The sequence below is a fragment of the Marmota flaviventris genome, chromosome 1, assembly GCF_047511675.1.
Source record: "Marmota flaviventris isolate mMarFla1 chromosome 1, mMarFla1.hap1, whole genome shotgun sequence".
NCBI classification, from domain to species: domain Eukaryota; kingdom Metazoa; phylum Chordata; class Mammalia; order Rodentia; family Sciuridae; genus Marmota; species Marmota flaviventris.
Window position 1 is genome coordinate 59,791,786 of NC_092498.1, and position 15,599 is coordinate 59,807,384.

The window sequence follows — 15,599 nt, forward strand, 5'->3', positions numbered from 1 at the left end:
TCTTATACTACGGTTGCGTCTCCTTCCTTCTCCTCTATACCAAGTTTGCATCCCCTTCCCTCCTCCTTATACTACTTTGCGACATGGGTAATGTGTCCTCTCTGCCAGTCGACTCTCCCCTACAATGCCTCTTGGATAACCTCAAAACCCTCTCCTTGACACCAGACATCAAACCCCCCAAATTGATCAAATATAGCACCCAGGCCTGGCCCACTTATCCCTTAGACAACCAAAGCAGATGGCCCCCCTTTTGGGTCCCTGGATCCCTCCATTCTAAGGGATCTCTACAATTACTGTGAGCATTCGAAAAAATGGGTAAAAAGCTGCTATATCAAAGCTTTCTTCTTGCTTGTGCTCTCTGCACCTCTTGCAGACCTCTGCAAATTCTTCTAGCTTGCAAACCAACACCCACAACCACTGATCCCCAATCTCCTCCTCCTCCGGGCTCATCCATTACTTTTGACCCTACTGATGAATTTCCACCCTATCGCCCGGCTCAAATAGGTCCTCACCCTCAACCTTCTGCCCCAGCCCCTCCACTGTCTCCCCCACCTGAACTGACTTCTCCTTTCCACTCACTAGATCAAAAACCTAAACAACCGTCTTTCCTCAAAACATTGCCTCTTTTCTGAGGTAGCAAGTACTGAAGGAATCCCTCTACCCACTCACTCCTCTCTTCTCCTGTCAGTGCCCATAACAAAAAGGGAGGAATGTTGGGTGCAGAACAGGCTGAACTGTGTTGTCTGCAGGGCAGGCTGAACAGATGTTGGCTGCAAGATAGCCCACACACTCAAACCCCCCTCTATCTGGTCCTTTATCACCTGTTTGTGTCAAGTCCCGCTCAAGGCTGAGCACTCAACCCCCCTTGGGCCAACAAGGCAGCTTGCAGACCCAGAGGCCCCATTAGATTTGGGCTATAAAAACTCCCTCCTGCCAGGCCCCCCTCTCTCTCCCTCTCTCTCTTGCTCTTTCTCTCTTGCTCTTTCACTCTTGCTCTCTCTCTCTTGCTCTCTCTCTTGCTCTTTCTCTCTTGCTCTCTCTCTTGCTCTCTCTCTTTTGCTCTTTATCTTTCTTACGCGCGCTCTCTGTCTCTCTCTTGCTCTTGCTCTCTCCCTGTTCATCTCTTCTCTTTTTTCTCTCTCTCTTTCCTTCTTTTCTTTCTCTTTGTTGCACTGCTGCAATAAAGATCTTTTGGTTGCTCCGAGTGTTGTGGTCACTTTCCTTTCAACAAGGTCAACTCCACTCCTGCAGAAACATGGAATGTGCCAAAGAAGCAGTTAATGCTTTGAGAAATGAGCTACAATAAAAACACCACCAAGGTCTCAGAACACTTCCTGGGTATTGGTTTCAGCCTGACCAATTCTCAAGGAAAAAGACAATCAACAGATACAGACATGGTTTGGATTTGAACTGTTCCCCAAAAGCTCATGTCTGAGACAATGCAAAAAGATTTAGAAGTGAAGTGATTGGATTAGGAGAGCCTTAATCCAAGCAGTGAATTAATCCCCTACAGGGATTAACTAGATGGTAACTGAAAACAAGTAGGGTGTGGCTGGAAAATGTGGGTCACTGGGGGTATGCCTTTGGGGTATATATTCATATCTGGTGAGTGGAGTCTCTCTCTCTGCTTCCTGGTCATCATGTGAGCCACTTCCCTCTGCCACACTCTTCTGCCATGATGTTCTGCCACACCTCTAGCCCAAAGGAATGAAGCCAGCCTACTATGGACTGAGACCTTTGAAACTGTGAGCCTCAAAATAAACTTTTCCTCCTTAAAATTGTTCTTGTCGGGTCTTTCAATCACAGCAGCAAAAAAGCTGACTAAAACAGATACTAACCTTAAATTATCAGACTTTATTCACAATAGTCAAAAACCTTGAAACAACCCAAATGTCCCTCAAACATGAATGGAAAAACAAACTGACATATATCTGTATAATAGAATGCTACTCAGTAATAAAATAGAGTGACAGTACATACAACAAAATAGATAAACCTTGAAAACATTTTACCAAGTCAAAGCCTCTCCCCGCTTTTTTTCAGTCTTTACTTCTGGAGTTCTTATTTAGATATACATTGGAAAATTTTCTACTATCATTCATGTGCCTTAACTGTGTTCACATGACATGTGCTTCTTCATTTTCTGGATAATGTCCTCAAATCTATTTTCTAATTCACTAATTCTTTCCAAATGTTTGCTAATACAGTATTTAATACCTACACTGAGTTATCATCCCAATGGCTGCATTTTCATTTTTAGAAAATTAATTTTGTTCTTTTGCAAATCTACTTTCTCTCTTACTTTAAATGACATGTTTATTTATTCTAGTTTCTTTATCTGGTCTTGCCACTTGATGTTCTAGAAAAGGCAAAACAAAAAAGATGAAAAACAAATCATTGGTTACCAGAGGTTATTTGTGAAGGTAGAATTTGACTATAAAAAGGCAGCATGAGAGAATATTTTTCTTTTTTTGAGGAGAGGAAGAAACTGTTTTGTATGTTGATTGTTATGTGAGTATAAGCATTTGACAGAAGTTAAAAAACTAAACAAAAAGTGATTTTTACCCTGTAAATTAAAAACGAGTTTTTAAAAATCATCCATTTAAAAAAACCATCTGTGAAGCAGATGGCTTCACAGGTGGATTCTACTAAACATTTTAAGATAAAAATCATACTGATTCCACATAAAATCTACCCCAAATTAGAAGACAGCTCTTGAGAACTCATTTTACAAGGCCAGCATTATCTTCATAAGAAAATCATAGATATTGCCAGAACACTACATAATATTTTTATGAACATAGATGCAAAATCCTTACATCTTATGAGCAAATCAAATCCAGCAATATGTGAAAAAGGGAAGGCATAATGACCAAGAACAATTTATCTCTAGAATGTAAGATAAGTTTCATGATTTTAAAAAAAATGTAAATCATCATTCACACTTTTTAAAAAAGGAAAAACATGATTATTTCAATGAATTTTTTAAAGTACTTAGTAAAATACATTAACAATTCCTAATCAAAACTCTCCACAAACTTGGATGAGATGGAAACTTCCTCCACTTTTTTATCAAAAAAAAAAAAAAATCTACACTTAGTGGTTAGTACCATATTCTTGCCATTCCTAATCAGCATGTCTACACAATGAAATTTGGCAATGTAAGGAAATGAAAGAACTTCTGGTTTCATGTTCCACATGTAAGGAACGTGGAAGTCTCTCCTCCATCTTACCAAGTGAAAAATTGAACAGTCTGAAAAATCAACAATTATGTATGCTTATGTATATATAATCATGCGAATGTATGTTCATATATAATTGAAATGAATGATAGCAGTGATACAATGCATAATATAAATTATAATTATTTTGTTTTTATATGGTGGAGCAGTTTGATTTTATTTGAAAAGAAATATGGATTAGTTGGAAATGTACATTGCAAAATCTAGATTAGCCACTTAAAGCAAGTTTTTTGTTGTTGTTATTGTTTGTTTGTTTTTTAAAAAAGTGTTACTGACATACTGAGAAATGGGCATATAAAATGCTCAGGTAAAACCACAGAGGACTTAAAAAGAGTAGAAGACAAAAATAAGAACAAAGAATAAGGGCAATTAATTGAACAATAACAAATATTATGACTATTAATCTAATTTTATCAATAATTTTGAACAGCAATGGTGAAAATGTACCAATTATGACATATTTCCAGAGATAATAAAAAAAACAAGATACAACTGTAGGTTTCTATCAGGAACTCATTTTAAATTTAAAGACCCATAAATTAAATGGATGGGAAAAAGTATACCATGCTAATGCTAATAAAAAAAAAAAAAGAAAGAGTGGCTATATCAATTTCAAAAAATATTTCAAAGCAAGGAAAGTTATCAGAGATGAAGAAGAAAATTTCATAATAATAAAAGGGTTGATTCTCCAAAAAGATTTAATCATTAACATGTAGACACCTAACAACACAGAATCAAACTGGATGGTGCAAAAACTGATAGAACTCTGCAAAGAGAAATACTGGAGTCTGTTATCATAGTTGGAGACTTCAATGCCCCTCTATCAGAAATAGACAGATTCAGCAGGCAGGGCTTTCATAATGACATCCTTGAATTCAATACCACCATGAATCAACAGTATATAATGGACATCTAAAGACTATTTCTTCTAATAACCATCAAACACACATTCTTCTCAAACTCTCATGGAATATTCACCAAGATACCACTTTCTGGGCCATAAAACACACATTAACAAATTGAAAAGAATAGAAATCTTACAACATCTTCTGTCGGACCAGAATGGAATTAAACTAGAAAGCAATAATAAAAAGAAAACTGGAAAATCCCAAGGTAATTGGAAATTGACACATTTCTACATAACACATGGACCAAAGAATGCTCAACTGTTAAAAAATAATTTGAGCTGGGTGCAGTAGTGCACACCTGTAATCCCAGCAGCTGGGGAGGTTGAGGCAGAAGGATCAGGAGTTTAAAGCCAGCCTCAGCAAAAGCAAGATGCTAAGCAACTCAGTATTACCCTGTCTCTAAATAAAATACAAAATAGGGCTGGGGATGTGGCTCAGTAGTTGAGTGCTCCTGAGTTTAATCCCCAGTACCCACCCCCCAAAATTTGAACTCAGTGAAAACACAACTTATCAAAATTTGCGGAATTTAGTAAAATCAGTGTTCAGAAGGAAACTTGTAGCCTTAAATGCATGTATTAGAAAAGAAGAAAGATCCCAAGTTAAGTTTCCACCTTTGGGAATTGTAAAAAGTAGAGGAAGTTAAATACAAAGTAAACTGAAGAAATTAACCAAGAAGTAGTTTAGAAAATCACTGAAACTAAAAATAGGAAATCAACTGAGAAAAATCTATAAAATGAAAAGTTAGTTCCTAGAAAAGGTCAATAAAGTTAGGCAAGCCTCTAGCAGGGCAAACTAAGAAAAAAAGACAAGAACAGAATTACTTGTCTTTTTTACTGGAATCAGAAATGAAACAGGTAACACAACCACAGATCCCATGGACATTAGAAAGATAATAAAGGAGTATTATGAACAACTTTGTATACACAGAGCTGGTAATCTGGATGAAATGACTCAGTTATTTGAAAGAGACAATCTACCAAAACTCACACAAGAAGAAATAGACAATCCAAATAGGCCTATATTTAGTAAGGAAATTGAATAATAATTAACAACCTTCCCAAAAAGAACTCACAAGGCCCAGATGAGTTAACTCACTGATAAATTCTATCACATATTTAAGGATAAAATTATAGCAATTCTCTACAACCTATTTCAGAAGATAGAATCAAAGGGAATACTTTCTAACCATTCTTAGGCTAGCATTACCCTAATATCCAAACCAGGGCGAAGACATTAAGAAAAAAGAAACTTATAGACCAATACGTCTTATAAATGTAAATGCAAGTATCCTCAAAAATATTTTAACAAATTCAGTCCAAAAGTTTTTAAAAAGAATAATACACTGATACCAAGTGAGATTTATCCTAGGTATGCAATGCCAATTTGACATTTAATAATTAATTAATGTAATTCATTACATCCATAGGCTAAAAAACAGAAAAACCATATGATTGTATCAATAGAAAAAAATTAATTTGAAAAAATTCTACATCTACTCATGATTAAAAAGAAAAAACTCTCAGTAAACAAGGATTAGAAGGACACATTCTCAACTTGATAAAGAATATCTGTAAGAAAGCCTACAGCTAATGTCACGCTTCAAGGTGAAAAATTAAAAACGTTCCAACCAAAATCAAGAACAAGTTAAAAATGTCCTGTCTCATTACTCCTTTCTAGTATTTTTCTGGAAGTCCTAGATGATAACAATAAAATAAGAAAGGTAAATAAAAGGCATAGAGATTAAGAAGGAAGAAATAAAATTATGTTGCAGATGACTTGGATTGTCTATGTAGAAAATCTGAAAAAGATCAACAAAAAACCTAGAGCTAATATCCAATAATGACTGATTTTCAGGAAACAAGGTTAATATACAAAAAGTTAATCAAATTGCTACATAACAGCAATGAACAAGTGGAATTTGAAATAAAAAACCAAAATACTGTTTGTATTAGAACCCCTCAAGATGAAATGATTATGTATAGATAAAACAAAAAGTGTACAAGATCAATATGAGAAAATACAAAATTCTGCTGACAAAAGCAAAGAAAAACTAAATGAATGGAGAGATAGTCCATGTTCATGAACAGGAAGATTCAATATTATCAAGATGTAACTTCTTCCCAAATTTATCTATAGACTCAATGTAATCTCAATCAAAATCTCAGCAACTTACTTTGTGGATTTAAATAAATTCACTCTGAAGCTTAACACAGAGAAATAAAGACCCAGAATACCCAACACAACATTAAAGGAAAAGCACAACTGTCCAACTGATACAACACTTACTTTAAAACCAATAATGAAGACTGCACTATTAGCAAAACAAAACATAAGTAAATCAATAAAACAGAATAGAGAGTCCAGAAATACACTCAAATAAATATAGTCAACTGATCTTTGACAATAAGCATTACACTGGGGATCAGAATGGAATAGTGCTGGAACAACTGGAAATCCACAAGAAAGAAAAATTAAATCTAGACACAGATCTTAACATTTTTTACAAAAATTAATTTACCATGGCTCATAGGCCTAAAAAATATGCAAAACTATGAAAGTTATAGAAAATGTAGGAGAACATTTAGATGACTTTGGGTTTGATGAAGTTGCTTTAGATACACTCCAAAGGTATAATTATAAAAGAAATAATTGATAATCTGGACCTTGTTAAAATTAAAAATGTCTGTAAAAAGCAATGAATGTGAAGAGAATTAGAAAGTCCAGACAGAGAAAATATTTGCAAGAAAAAGAACTATCATTCAAAAGATATAAAGAATTTTTAAAATTCAATAACAAAAGATTTTTTGAAACATATTTTTAGTTATAGATGGACATAATATCTTTATTTTAATTATTTATTTTTATGTGGTACTGAGGATTGAACCCAGTACCTCACATATTCGAGGCAAATACTCTACCACTGAGCTACAACCCCAGCCCCACAATAGATTTTTTTAAATGACCAGATACCTTAAAAGACACCTCACTGAAGAAGATATATAGATGGCAACTAAACATGTTAAAAGATGCTCAGCATAATAAATGGAAATGCAAATTAAAACCTTAAGGTACTATATACATACACTGGAATATCTACAATTAAAAATACAACTCCATGGATTGGCAAGGATGTAGAGCAGTGGAAATCCTTGCACATTTCTGGTGGGACTATAAAAAGGTACAATCACTAAAATTAAATAATAAAATTAAACACATTTACCATATAACCCAGAAATTTACTCCTTTGTAGTACCCAAGAGAAATTAAAATAGCCACATGAAGACTTGTACTTTAATGTTCTTGACTTATAATAGCCCCAAACTGGAAATAAACAAATCAAATGTCAATCAGCTGTCAAATGGAAAATAAATTGTGACATTGGTGTACAATGGAATTGAACTCAGCAATAGAAAGAATTAAATATTGATAATCACAACAATGTAGGCAAATCTCAAGGTACACTAGGTGGTAGAAGTCAGACATTATGATTCTGTTTTAGTTTAGGCTGCTATAACAAAGTGCCATAGACTGGATGACTTATAAACAACAGAAATTTATTTCTCACAGTCTGGAAGTTAGCGGTCCAAGATGAGAGTGCCATCATAGTCAGGTTCAGGTGGGGACCCTCTTGCAGATTTCAGACTGCCAACCTCTCATTGTATCCTCACATGGCAGAAAGAAAGCCAAATGGCTCTCGGGCCTCTTCTTAAGGCCACCAATCCCATTCATGAAGGCTCCACCCATATTACCCTTAAAAGGCCCCCATCTTTTACATCACATTAAGATTTTATATTAACATATGAATTTTGGGAGACACAAACATTCACTTCATCACAGATTCTATTTATTTGAACTTTAAGAAAATGCAAAACTATTGGTGGTTCTCAAGTTCCTGGGATGAAGAGGAGGGACAGGAGTAGAAGGGAGTGGGATGGGAGACTGACTGTAAAGGAACACAAACTTTTTAAAGCAATGGAAATGTTTGTGATAGTGATGGCAACATTTGTAAAAAAAAAAAAACATCAAATTATATACTTAAAATCTTGACTTTTATTGTACATAAATTATATCTCAATAAAGCTGTTTTTTTAAAATTCAATTCCTGATTTCTTGTTCCTATCCTCCTATTAGGATGAGACCTAAATTGGGGTCATTAAATAGCCTATGATTTCAGGTGAGATAAGGAAATACTTATACAACCAAATCAGGGGACTGTAAAATTTGTACACGTGGAAAACGAAGAGGAAACATCTTATTGTCTAAGGTGGCTCTTCCCCTGATTCAAAGTTGACGTGCATTCTTTTAAGAAAAAAATGTGTTGCTCCCTTTCTCTTTCTCAAAAACTCAATGTCCTCTCCAGTCTTTCTTATCCTACATTTAAATATTTTACAGTGGGATTTGAAGATCAGGACTTCCAAGGACAAATGGACAAATTTATACTGGAGAGAACCAATTATCATTTCTAGCTTACCTATTAGTGAAATCTTTGTTCCAGCTCCAGACTGACTTCTGTTTATTTGTTCCCCATCAAAATAAGATAAAGAACATTATATATGAAAGCAAAAGAATGAGGCAGTGGTGGGAGGGAGCTAACATTTTATTGAGGAGTGTAAACTGGGCTCTGCACTGAGACATCATGTGCATTGTCCCATTTAATCTTTACAACTCTTAAATCATCTTATGGTTTAGGAAATAGCCATTCAGAGGATGAATATCTTGCCCAGGATCACACAGGAAGGGGAGAAATGAGTTTGCAGGCTGTATCACTGAACTTCAAAATAGTCATTTCAGGGCATGAACAGTGGTGCATGACTGTAATCCCAGCAACTTGGAAGGCTGAGGTAGGAAGATCACAAATTCAAAGACAGCCTCAGCAATTTAGCAATACCCTAAGCAACTTAGTGAGACCCTGTCTCAAAATAAAAAATAAAAAGGGCTGAGGATGTGGCTCAGTGGTTAAATACTCATGGGTTCAGTCCCTGGTATCCACCCCCCCCACCCCCCCCAAAATAGTCATTTTTATTACCCCATGCTGCCATCCTGGTAGACTAAGTTAAAGCCACTAATTCCACTCTCAGATGAAGTCAGAGGAGGAGGTGGAAAAAGGTAGAAACCTGGAGAAGAACCTGGCTGCTGCAGCTGGGAAGCAGTGATCATTCATATTTCCTGAAGTTCTTTGCTAAGGAAACAGACCCATCTAGGTATAACATCCCCCCTAACCAGGTAATGAGGAAGAGAAAAGGGGAGCTGAAGGATCAGGTTTGCAAAGTAATTTCTTAATTAGAAAATTCCATCAAAATAGAAGAAAGATCAGTGGAGTAGACAAAGGGATGCAGGGAGAGGTAGGAGGGATGATATGATAAGGGAAGAACAGTGGAACGAATCTGACCTAATCTTCTTATGTACATATATAAATATACCACAGTGAATCACACCATTATGTATATCCTCAAGACCCTAACTAAAAATAACCAACAAAAAAATTATTAGTAAATAGCAAAACCCAGTATAGAGGAAAAGGAACAGGGGTAGAGAGGAGGGAAGGGAAAGGGAAAGTACTGAGGACTGAATTGGAGCAAATTATATTCCATGCTTTTATAATTATGTCAAAATGAATCTTAATGCTATGTATAACTAAAAGAACCAATTAAAAATAAAGGAAAAAAACTATGAGATCTCCCATTTATCTTCCTAAAGTTCCGCTGATTTTTCCTAAAAGTGATTTGTTCTCTCAAAAATGCCCTTTTGCCCCCGCCAAGCCCCGTTAAAATGGTATATAAGATGTAAATCCTAACTACCACCAGGAGTCATATTTCTTAGTCAACTCCCATGGTATGTAAATAATTAAATCCATTTTTCTTGCTAAAAAAGATATATAGACTATTATTATAACATTGTAAGTGTACTTTCTGGTATTATTTTTAAAAATTCAAGCAAAAAGGATGGTGGAGTTTTTCAAATGTGTTATCTTCATAGCAAGATTGAGGAGTGGCCTACATTTGATTCTAAATTGCTCTCAAACTTGTAGAATCTCTGCTTCACAGACCTGGAAGAGTGTCAGCTGCAGACCTACTTGGGCATTCCAAACCTCCTACAGGATTTGGAACTCTTAGCCTCTGCTCACTACTAAATTATGTGGAAACTTTTAAGGGAACTGATAGGGCCTTTCAGGCACTCTGAATTTCTGAAGCCTGACGGGACTTGCAGAAGGACTGTAAATTATTGCAGATATGAAACCAGTGTTTCTTGCCACACTGTGTATATGTGAAGCCTTTCCTTTTGTTTGTAACTATAGCAACAAGCTCTATGGTCCATTGTTTTGCTCAGCTCACTCTTAACCACCTCATGGCTGCCTAATCATCACTGCTCTACCAGAATTAATTTGTATTTGATTGATTTACACTATGTTGGCTTGCTCTTTGCTAAAGGAGTCCCAACCCTGTACTGTTTCAGTGACAGGTGTTGGATTCCATCAGCCTGCCTTTACCCTTGCTCTTTAGCTAAGACCCAAGAGAGAGTCTTAAAGGTAATAGAATGTAAAAAAGCAAGGGATTTGAGACATAGTTTGAATAAATACTTCTATTTATTGTTGCATGATCTTGGGTACATCCTTCACCCTTTTTGATTTCAGTTTTCTCATCTACAAAATGGAGATAATTCTTGTGGTATATGTTTGTTGTTAGGATTATGTGAAATAATATGAAGGAAAGCTTTGTTTAAATTGTAAGAACTATATAACACTGTTAATAGGTACACAGCAGGTCACCACTGGGCAGGAATGCCTTCATGTTGACAAGGGTCATCAGGAATATATGTTAGAGACAAAATCATATCTGTTTCTATGACAATTCTGCCACATGTATGGTGCTTCTCTGTCATAACCCAACAATATATTATATCTACTCAGAAATGACTAATTCAGAGCTTGTTTTGGCTATGTAGGTTTCAAAGAAAAAATGGAAAAATACATAACCTTTGAAAAGAAGGTGAACTTTTCTTGGATCTGTGCTTGGGACACAGTGGGAGTGGGCACAGGGAGGCAAGAGGATAGTGCATAGAAGAACCAGGATCAAGTGCACTGAGCATGCTTCCCTTCCAGGGAGGGGGTTTAACCTGTTATAGAGCTTTGGGCTCTCCATGGTTGTGGGCAAGTAACAGATTCCTCATTGGTTGTACATGCACATAATTTAGGATTGAACTGTTTAATACATGTAAACATTTAATGGCTACATGTGCACTTAGAGCTTCTTATCAGAGTTTTCCTTTCTTGTGTGTGTGTGTGTGTGTGTGTGTGTGTGTGTTTAATTAAAGGTGGTCTTACCCAGATTGTTACTTGAACATTTCAATAATGAGACAAATTTTATCTTTACATACCTACTGCTAGAGTTTTCTTTCTTTCTTTTTTTAACCTGTGCCTGAATAGTTTTGCTTTTTACAAAACCATTTTTTGAGAGGATATTTTCTTTTCTTTTTTGAACAGAAAAGAAGTTGTGGTTTGGTTTATCAGATCTTTGAGAAAACATTTTAGCATCTCTTTTTTAACACATGTATCTATATCTTCAAAAATGTTTCAAGCCTAATTTTGTCTTCCTATAGTAAGAATTAGTCTTAGAACAAAGTATCTAGATATGAATAAATGCAGTACATTTATCTGTTGCATTTAGGACTGCCAGGTTGGTAGTATCTGCTATTATTGTCCATTGAGTGGATCTGAGGCATGCCTCATGTCAGATTGGTTGTCCAATATTCTAAGCCTATCATATTGTGGACCAGAGTGCTCTTAAAATAGGCCTTCAATGGAGCCTTTTAATGTTACATAAGAAAAATATACATAAGAACACAAACCATATACTGACAGGATTGAGATGCATTTGTTAAACATTTTTTGAAATCCTGTTCCAACATTTCTGTCTTTAAAAATATATTAGGAAACTGAAACAAAATATATAAATAAATAAATAAATTGAAATGTCCTAGAGTTCTTCCTTCCTCCAAGAGGTTTGACTCTGAATCACTGTAGAAACAGTCACGCAGCTAACCTTCTACAGAAGTGGGCTGCTGGGATTCACATGCAATCCTATTTCCAGGGAAGTTAGAAGAATTAAATTACAATGACGAATGATCAGGTTGCATGTAGACATAGGAGAGAAACAGAACACATTTAACTTTTAAATTATACTTTGTTGTTTCTAAAATGAGCAAAATGTGTTCTTGTCCAGCGACAAGTGATATCGAAAGACTGTGGTTTCTTACAACATCTTTCTTGGAGCATTGCCATCTCACCGTAAGAAAGTCACATTGTTTGTGTATCCTGACCTGTTTTCTGGGGCATGTGTTATTTGTTTTTTGTACATACTCCTCGAAACTGTCAAGAAAAATCTTTGGAGTTCAAAATCAAAACAAAATGATGATTGTCCATGTTTAGTTTTAAAGAAGAGGAAGTAGTGGTGTGTCTTACAAAACAAGGCCTTCCCCGTAATGCCTATTGCTTAATTATTCTGTGGGAAGCTTCCTACTTTGGCTTTTATCTTAACCCCTAGATGAAGTGTGAAGAATAGGGGAGCTAGATGGGACCAAACCTTGATAGTTAGCTCCCTTTCTCCTTTGCTGGCCTTTTGCTTCTGTGTGTATCAAAAGCATGTGTGTGGGCTGGGGCAATAGCTCGGTGGTAGAGCACCTGCCTCAGCTCCACATAAATAAATATATTGTGTCCAACTTAAAAAAAAAAGCATGTGTGTGGAAGCTTGGTTCATGTCCTCCACTTTCTGGAAGGCCTTATCAGACCATGTTCTCTTTTCAGACTCCTGCAGCATTGTCTCAACTCAGGGGCTCATCCTAGAGTCTTCCAGCAGTGGCACCCCCTGCAAGTGCATCCTGCATGGCTACTGGCCTCTCCAGTCCAAGCCTTCCTGGCACTATTTCAGTTATAAATTTTTGAAGTTTATGTTTCTGATTCTTGATTAATTTCCACCAGTCTGCAAGCTCCCTGAGGCCAGGGCCCTTGTCTGGTCTTACTCACCACAGGATCTTTCTCTTACAGCACAGTGATTGGTTCCCAGCCTCTACACTGTCTCCTTACCTCCAGATTCACATTCTTTCCAACCCATTCCTCTTGGTGTCACCAGTATCTTTACAACACAGGTTAACTCCTCTCTGAAAAAAAAAAAAGTGATGGCTTCCAAGACCCCCAGATGAAAGTCTAAATTCCAGGCTGCAACTGATTGGGTTTTTTTTTTTTGTTGTTGTTGTTTGTTTGTTTGTTAGCTTTATCTACCTGCCTAAGAACATTGCTTTTTCTATGGGCTTATTTTACCTTAACTTGAATGACAAAACTAGTTATTTCCCTGCCTTGATTCTTCTTCAGATGATAAGTTATTTGCATATTTGTAGATTCTTGGTCTTTAATAGACATTTGCTTCATTGATTTATGTATTCTGGACATATAAGTCTCTAGAATCACTACACCTGATAGCTGTGTAGTTTTTCCCACACCAAGAATTCAAGGCATTTTATAAACATTTTCTAGTTTATATCACTGTAGCCTGAAAATGTATTTTTTCCCATTTGTTTATTCATAGCTGTCAATCATATTGCCTGCAGCATGGTAATATTAATACAATGGATTTTGCAATCCTATCTTAACTAATCCTTGAATATTTTCTGTTTTACCCATTAAACTTTGTTATCCACTTAAGTCTTTTCCTTCCTATTATTTAATTAGCTTAATTAGTGATTTAGGTCTTAACAGAGACTTTTATATTTGTCTCTATTATGTTTTCTTACTTTCCCACTCACTCTTACTTTCTTCTTTCTTTCTTTCTTTCTTTCTTTTAACCACTCTACTGAAGTATGATTGACACATAAAAAGTTGTACATAAACCCAACAACTATGTATAACTATAAAGCTCTAATTTTTTATTGAAAAGCTATACATAGCCAGGTATGGATGCACATGCCTGTAATCCCAGCAACTTGGGAGACGGAAACAGGAGGATTGTAAATTTGAGGCCAGTCTGGGAACTTAGTAAGATCCTGTCAGAAAATAAACAAAAAGGACTGGGGATGTGGCTCAGTGGTAGAGCATCCTGGGTTCAGTCTCCAGTACCACACACACACTAAGCTGTACATATTTCATGGGCACACGTCAATGAGTTTGGGCATAAGAATAGACCCATGAAACCATCATCATTACTAATGACACGAGTACATTTATTATCTTCCAAGGTTTCCTCCTGGCCTTTTTATTATTGTTGTTATTGTGGGTATAGTTATGCAGTATTGTTAACCATGGACACTATGATAAATAGTTGATTTCCAGGATGTATTTATCTTGCATAACCATTCCCTTCAACCACCACTTCTCAATTTCTCCCTGTCACAAGTACTGGCAACCACCATCCTATTCTATGAGTGTGACCATTTTAGATTCCACTCATGAGATGATATAGTATTTGTATTTGACTTCACATAACCTCTGCTTTATGCATGATGTTATAAATGCCAGAATCCCCTCTTTTTAGAGGTTGAATAGTGTTCCATTATGTAAAAATACCACATTTTCTTTATTACTCACCTGTTAAGACATTGAGTTGAAGCTATAACTTGGCTACTGTGAATAGCACTGCATTGAACATGGGAATGCTGATAAATCTTTAAAATCTTTATTCCAATTCTTTTGGCTGTGTACCCAGAAGTAATATTTCTGGATCATAAAGCACTTTCATTTTTAATTTTTTTGAGACACCTCCATACTGTTTTCCATAACATCTTCACCGATTTACATTGCTACCAACAGTGTACAAGAATCCCCTTCCTTTCATATAATCTTCAATACTTATCTTTTGTTTTTGTATTGTATTAAGTAGCCATCCTAATAGATGTGAGTCTATAACTCATTGTGGTTTTCATTTCCAAAATAACTTGTGATGTTGAGCATCTGTTCTTGTATCCATTGGCCATGTCTACATCTTGAAAAAATATCTGTTCAGATCCTCTGTCTAGTTTTTCAATCACATTTTGCTTTTGCTTTTCTCTGTTTTGCTATTCAGTTTTATAAATTCCTGGTATATTTTGGATATTAATGCCTTATTGGATATATGGTTTGCAAATCTTTTCTCATTTCACAAGTTGCTATTTCATTTTATTGGTTATTTCCTTTGCTGTGCAGAAACTTTTTAGTCTGATGTAATCCCACTTGTTTATTTTTTCTGTTGTTGCTTGTGCTTTGGTGTCCTATCCAAAAACTCATTGCCAAGACCAACATCAAGGAACTCTTCCCCTATGTTCTCTTCTAGGAGCTCTATAGTTTCAGATCTTAAATATTTAATTCGGTTTTTTTTGTTGCTGCTGTTCTCTGTGTTTTTTTCCAATTCTTTTAAACATTTAATCCATTTGAGTTAATTTTTATTAATAGTATAGATAGTGGTATAGTTTTGTTCTCTGGCACATG

At 35.8% G+C, this 15,599-nt stretch overlaps 1 protein-coding gene across 4 annotated transcripts in view; it reads left to right on the forward strand.

Moving 5' to 3' along the window:
* The window catches only part of Ccdc146 (coiled-coil domain containing 146), a 131,419-nt gene that overhangs the window by 6,795 nt on the left and 109,025 nt on the right, over window positions 1–15,599 (forward strand). The window lies entirely within an intron of this gene.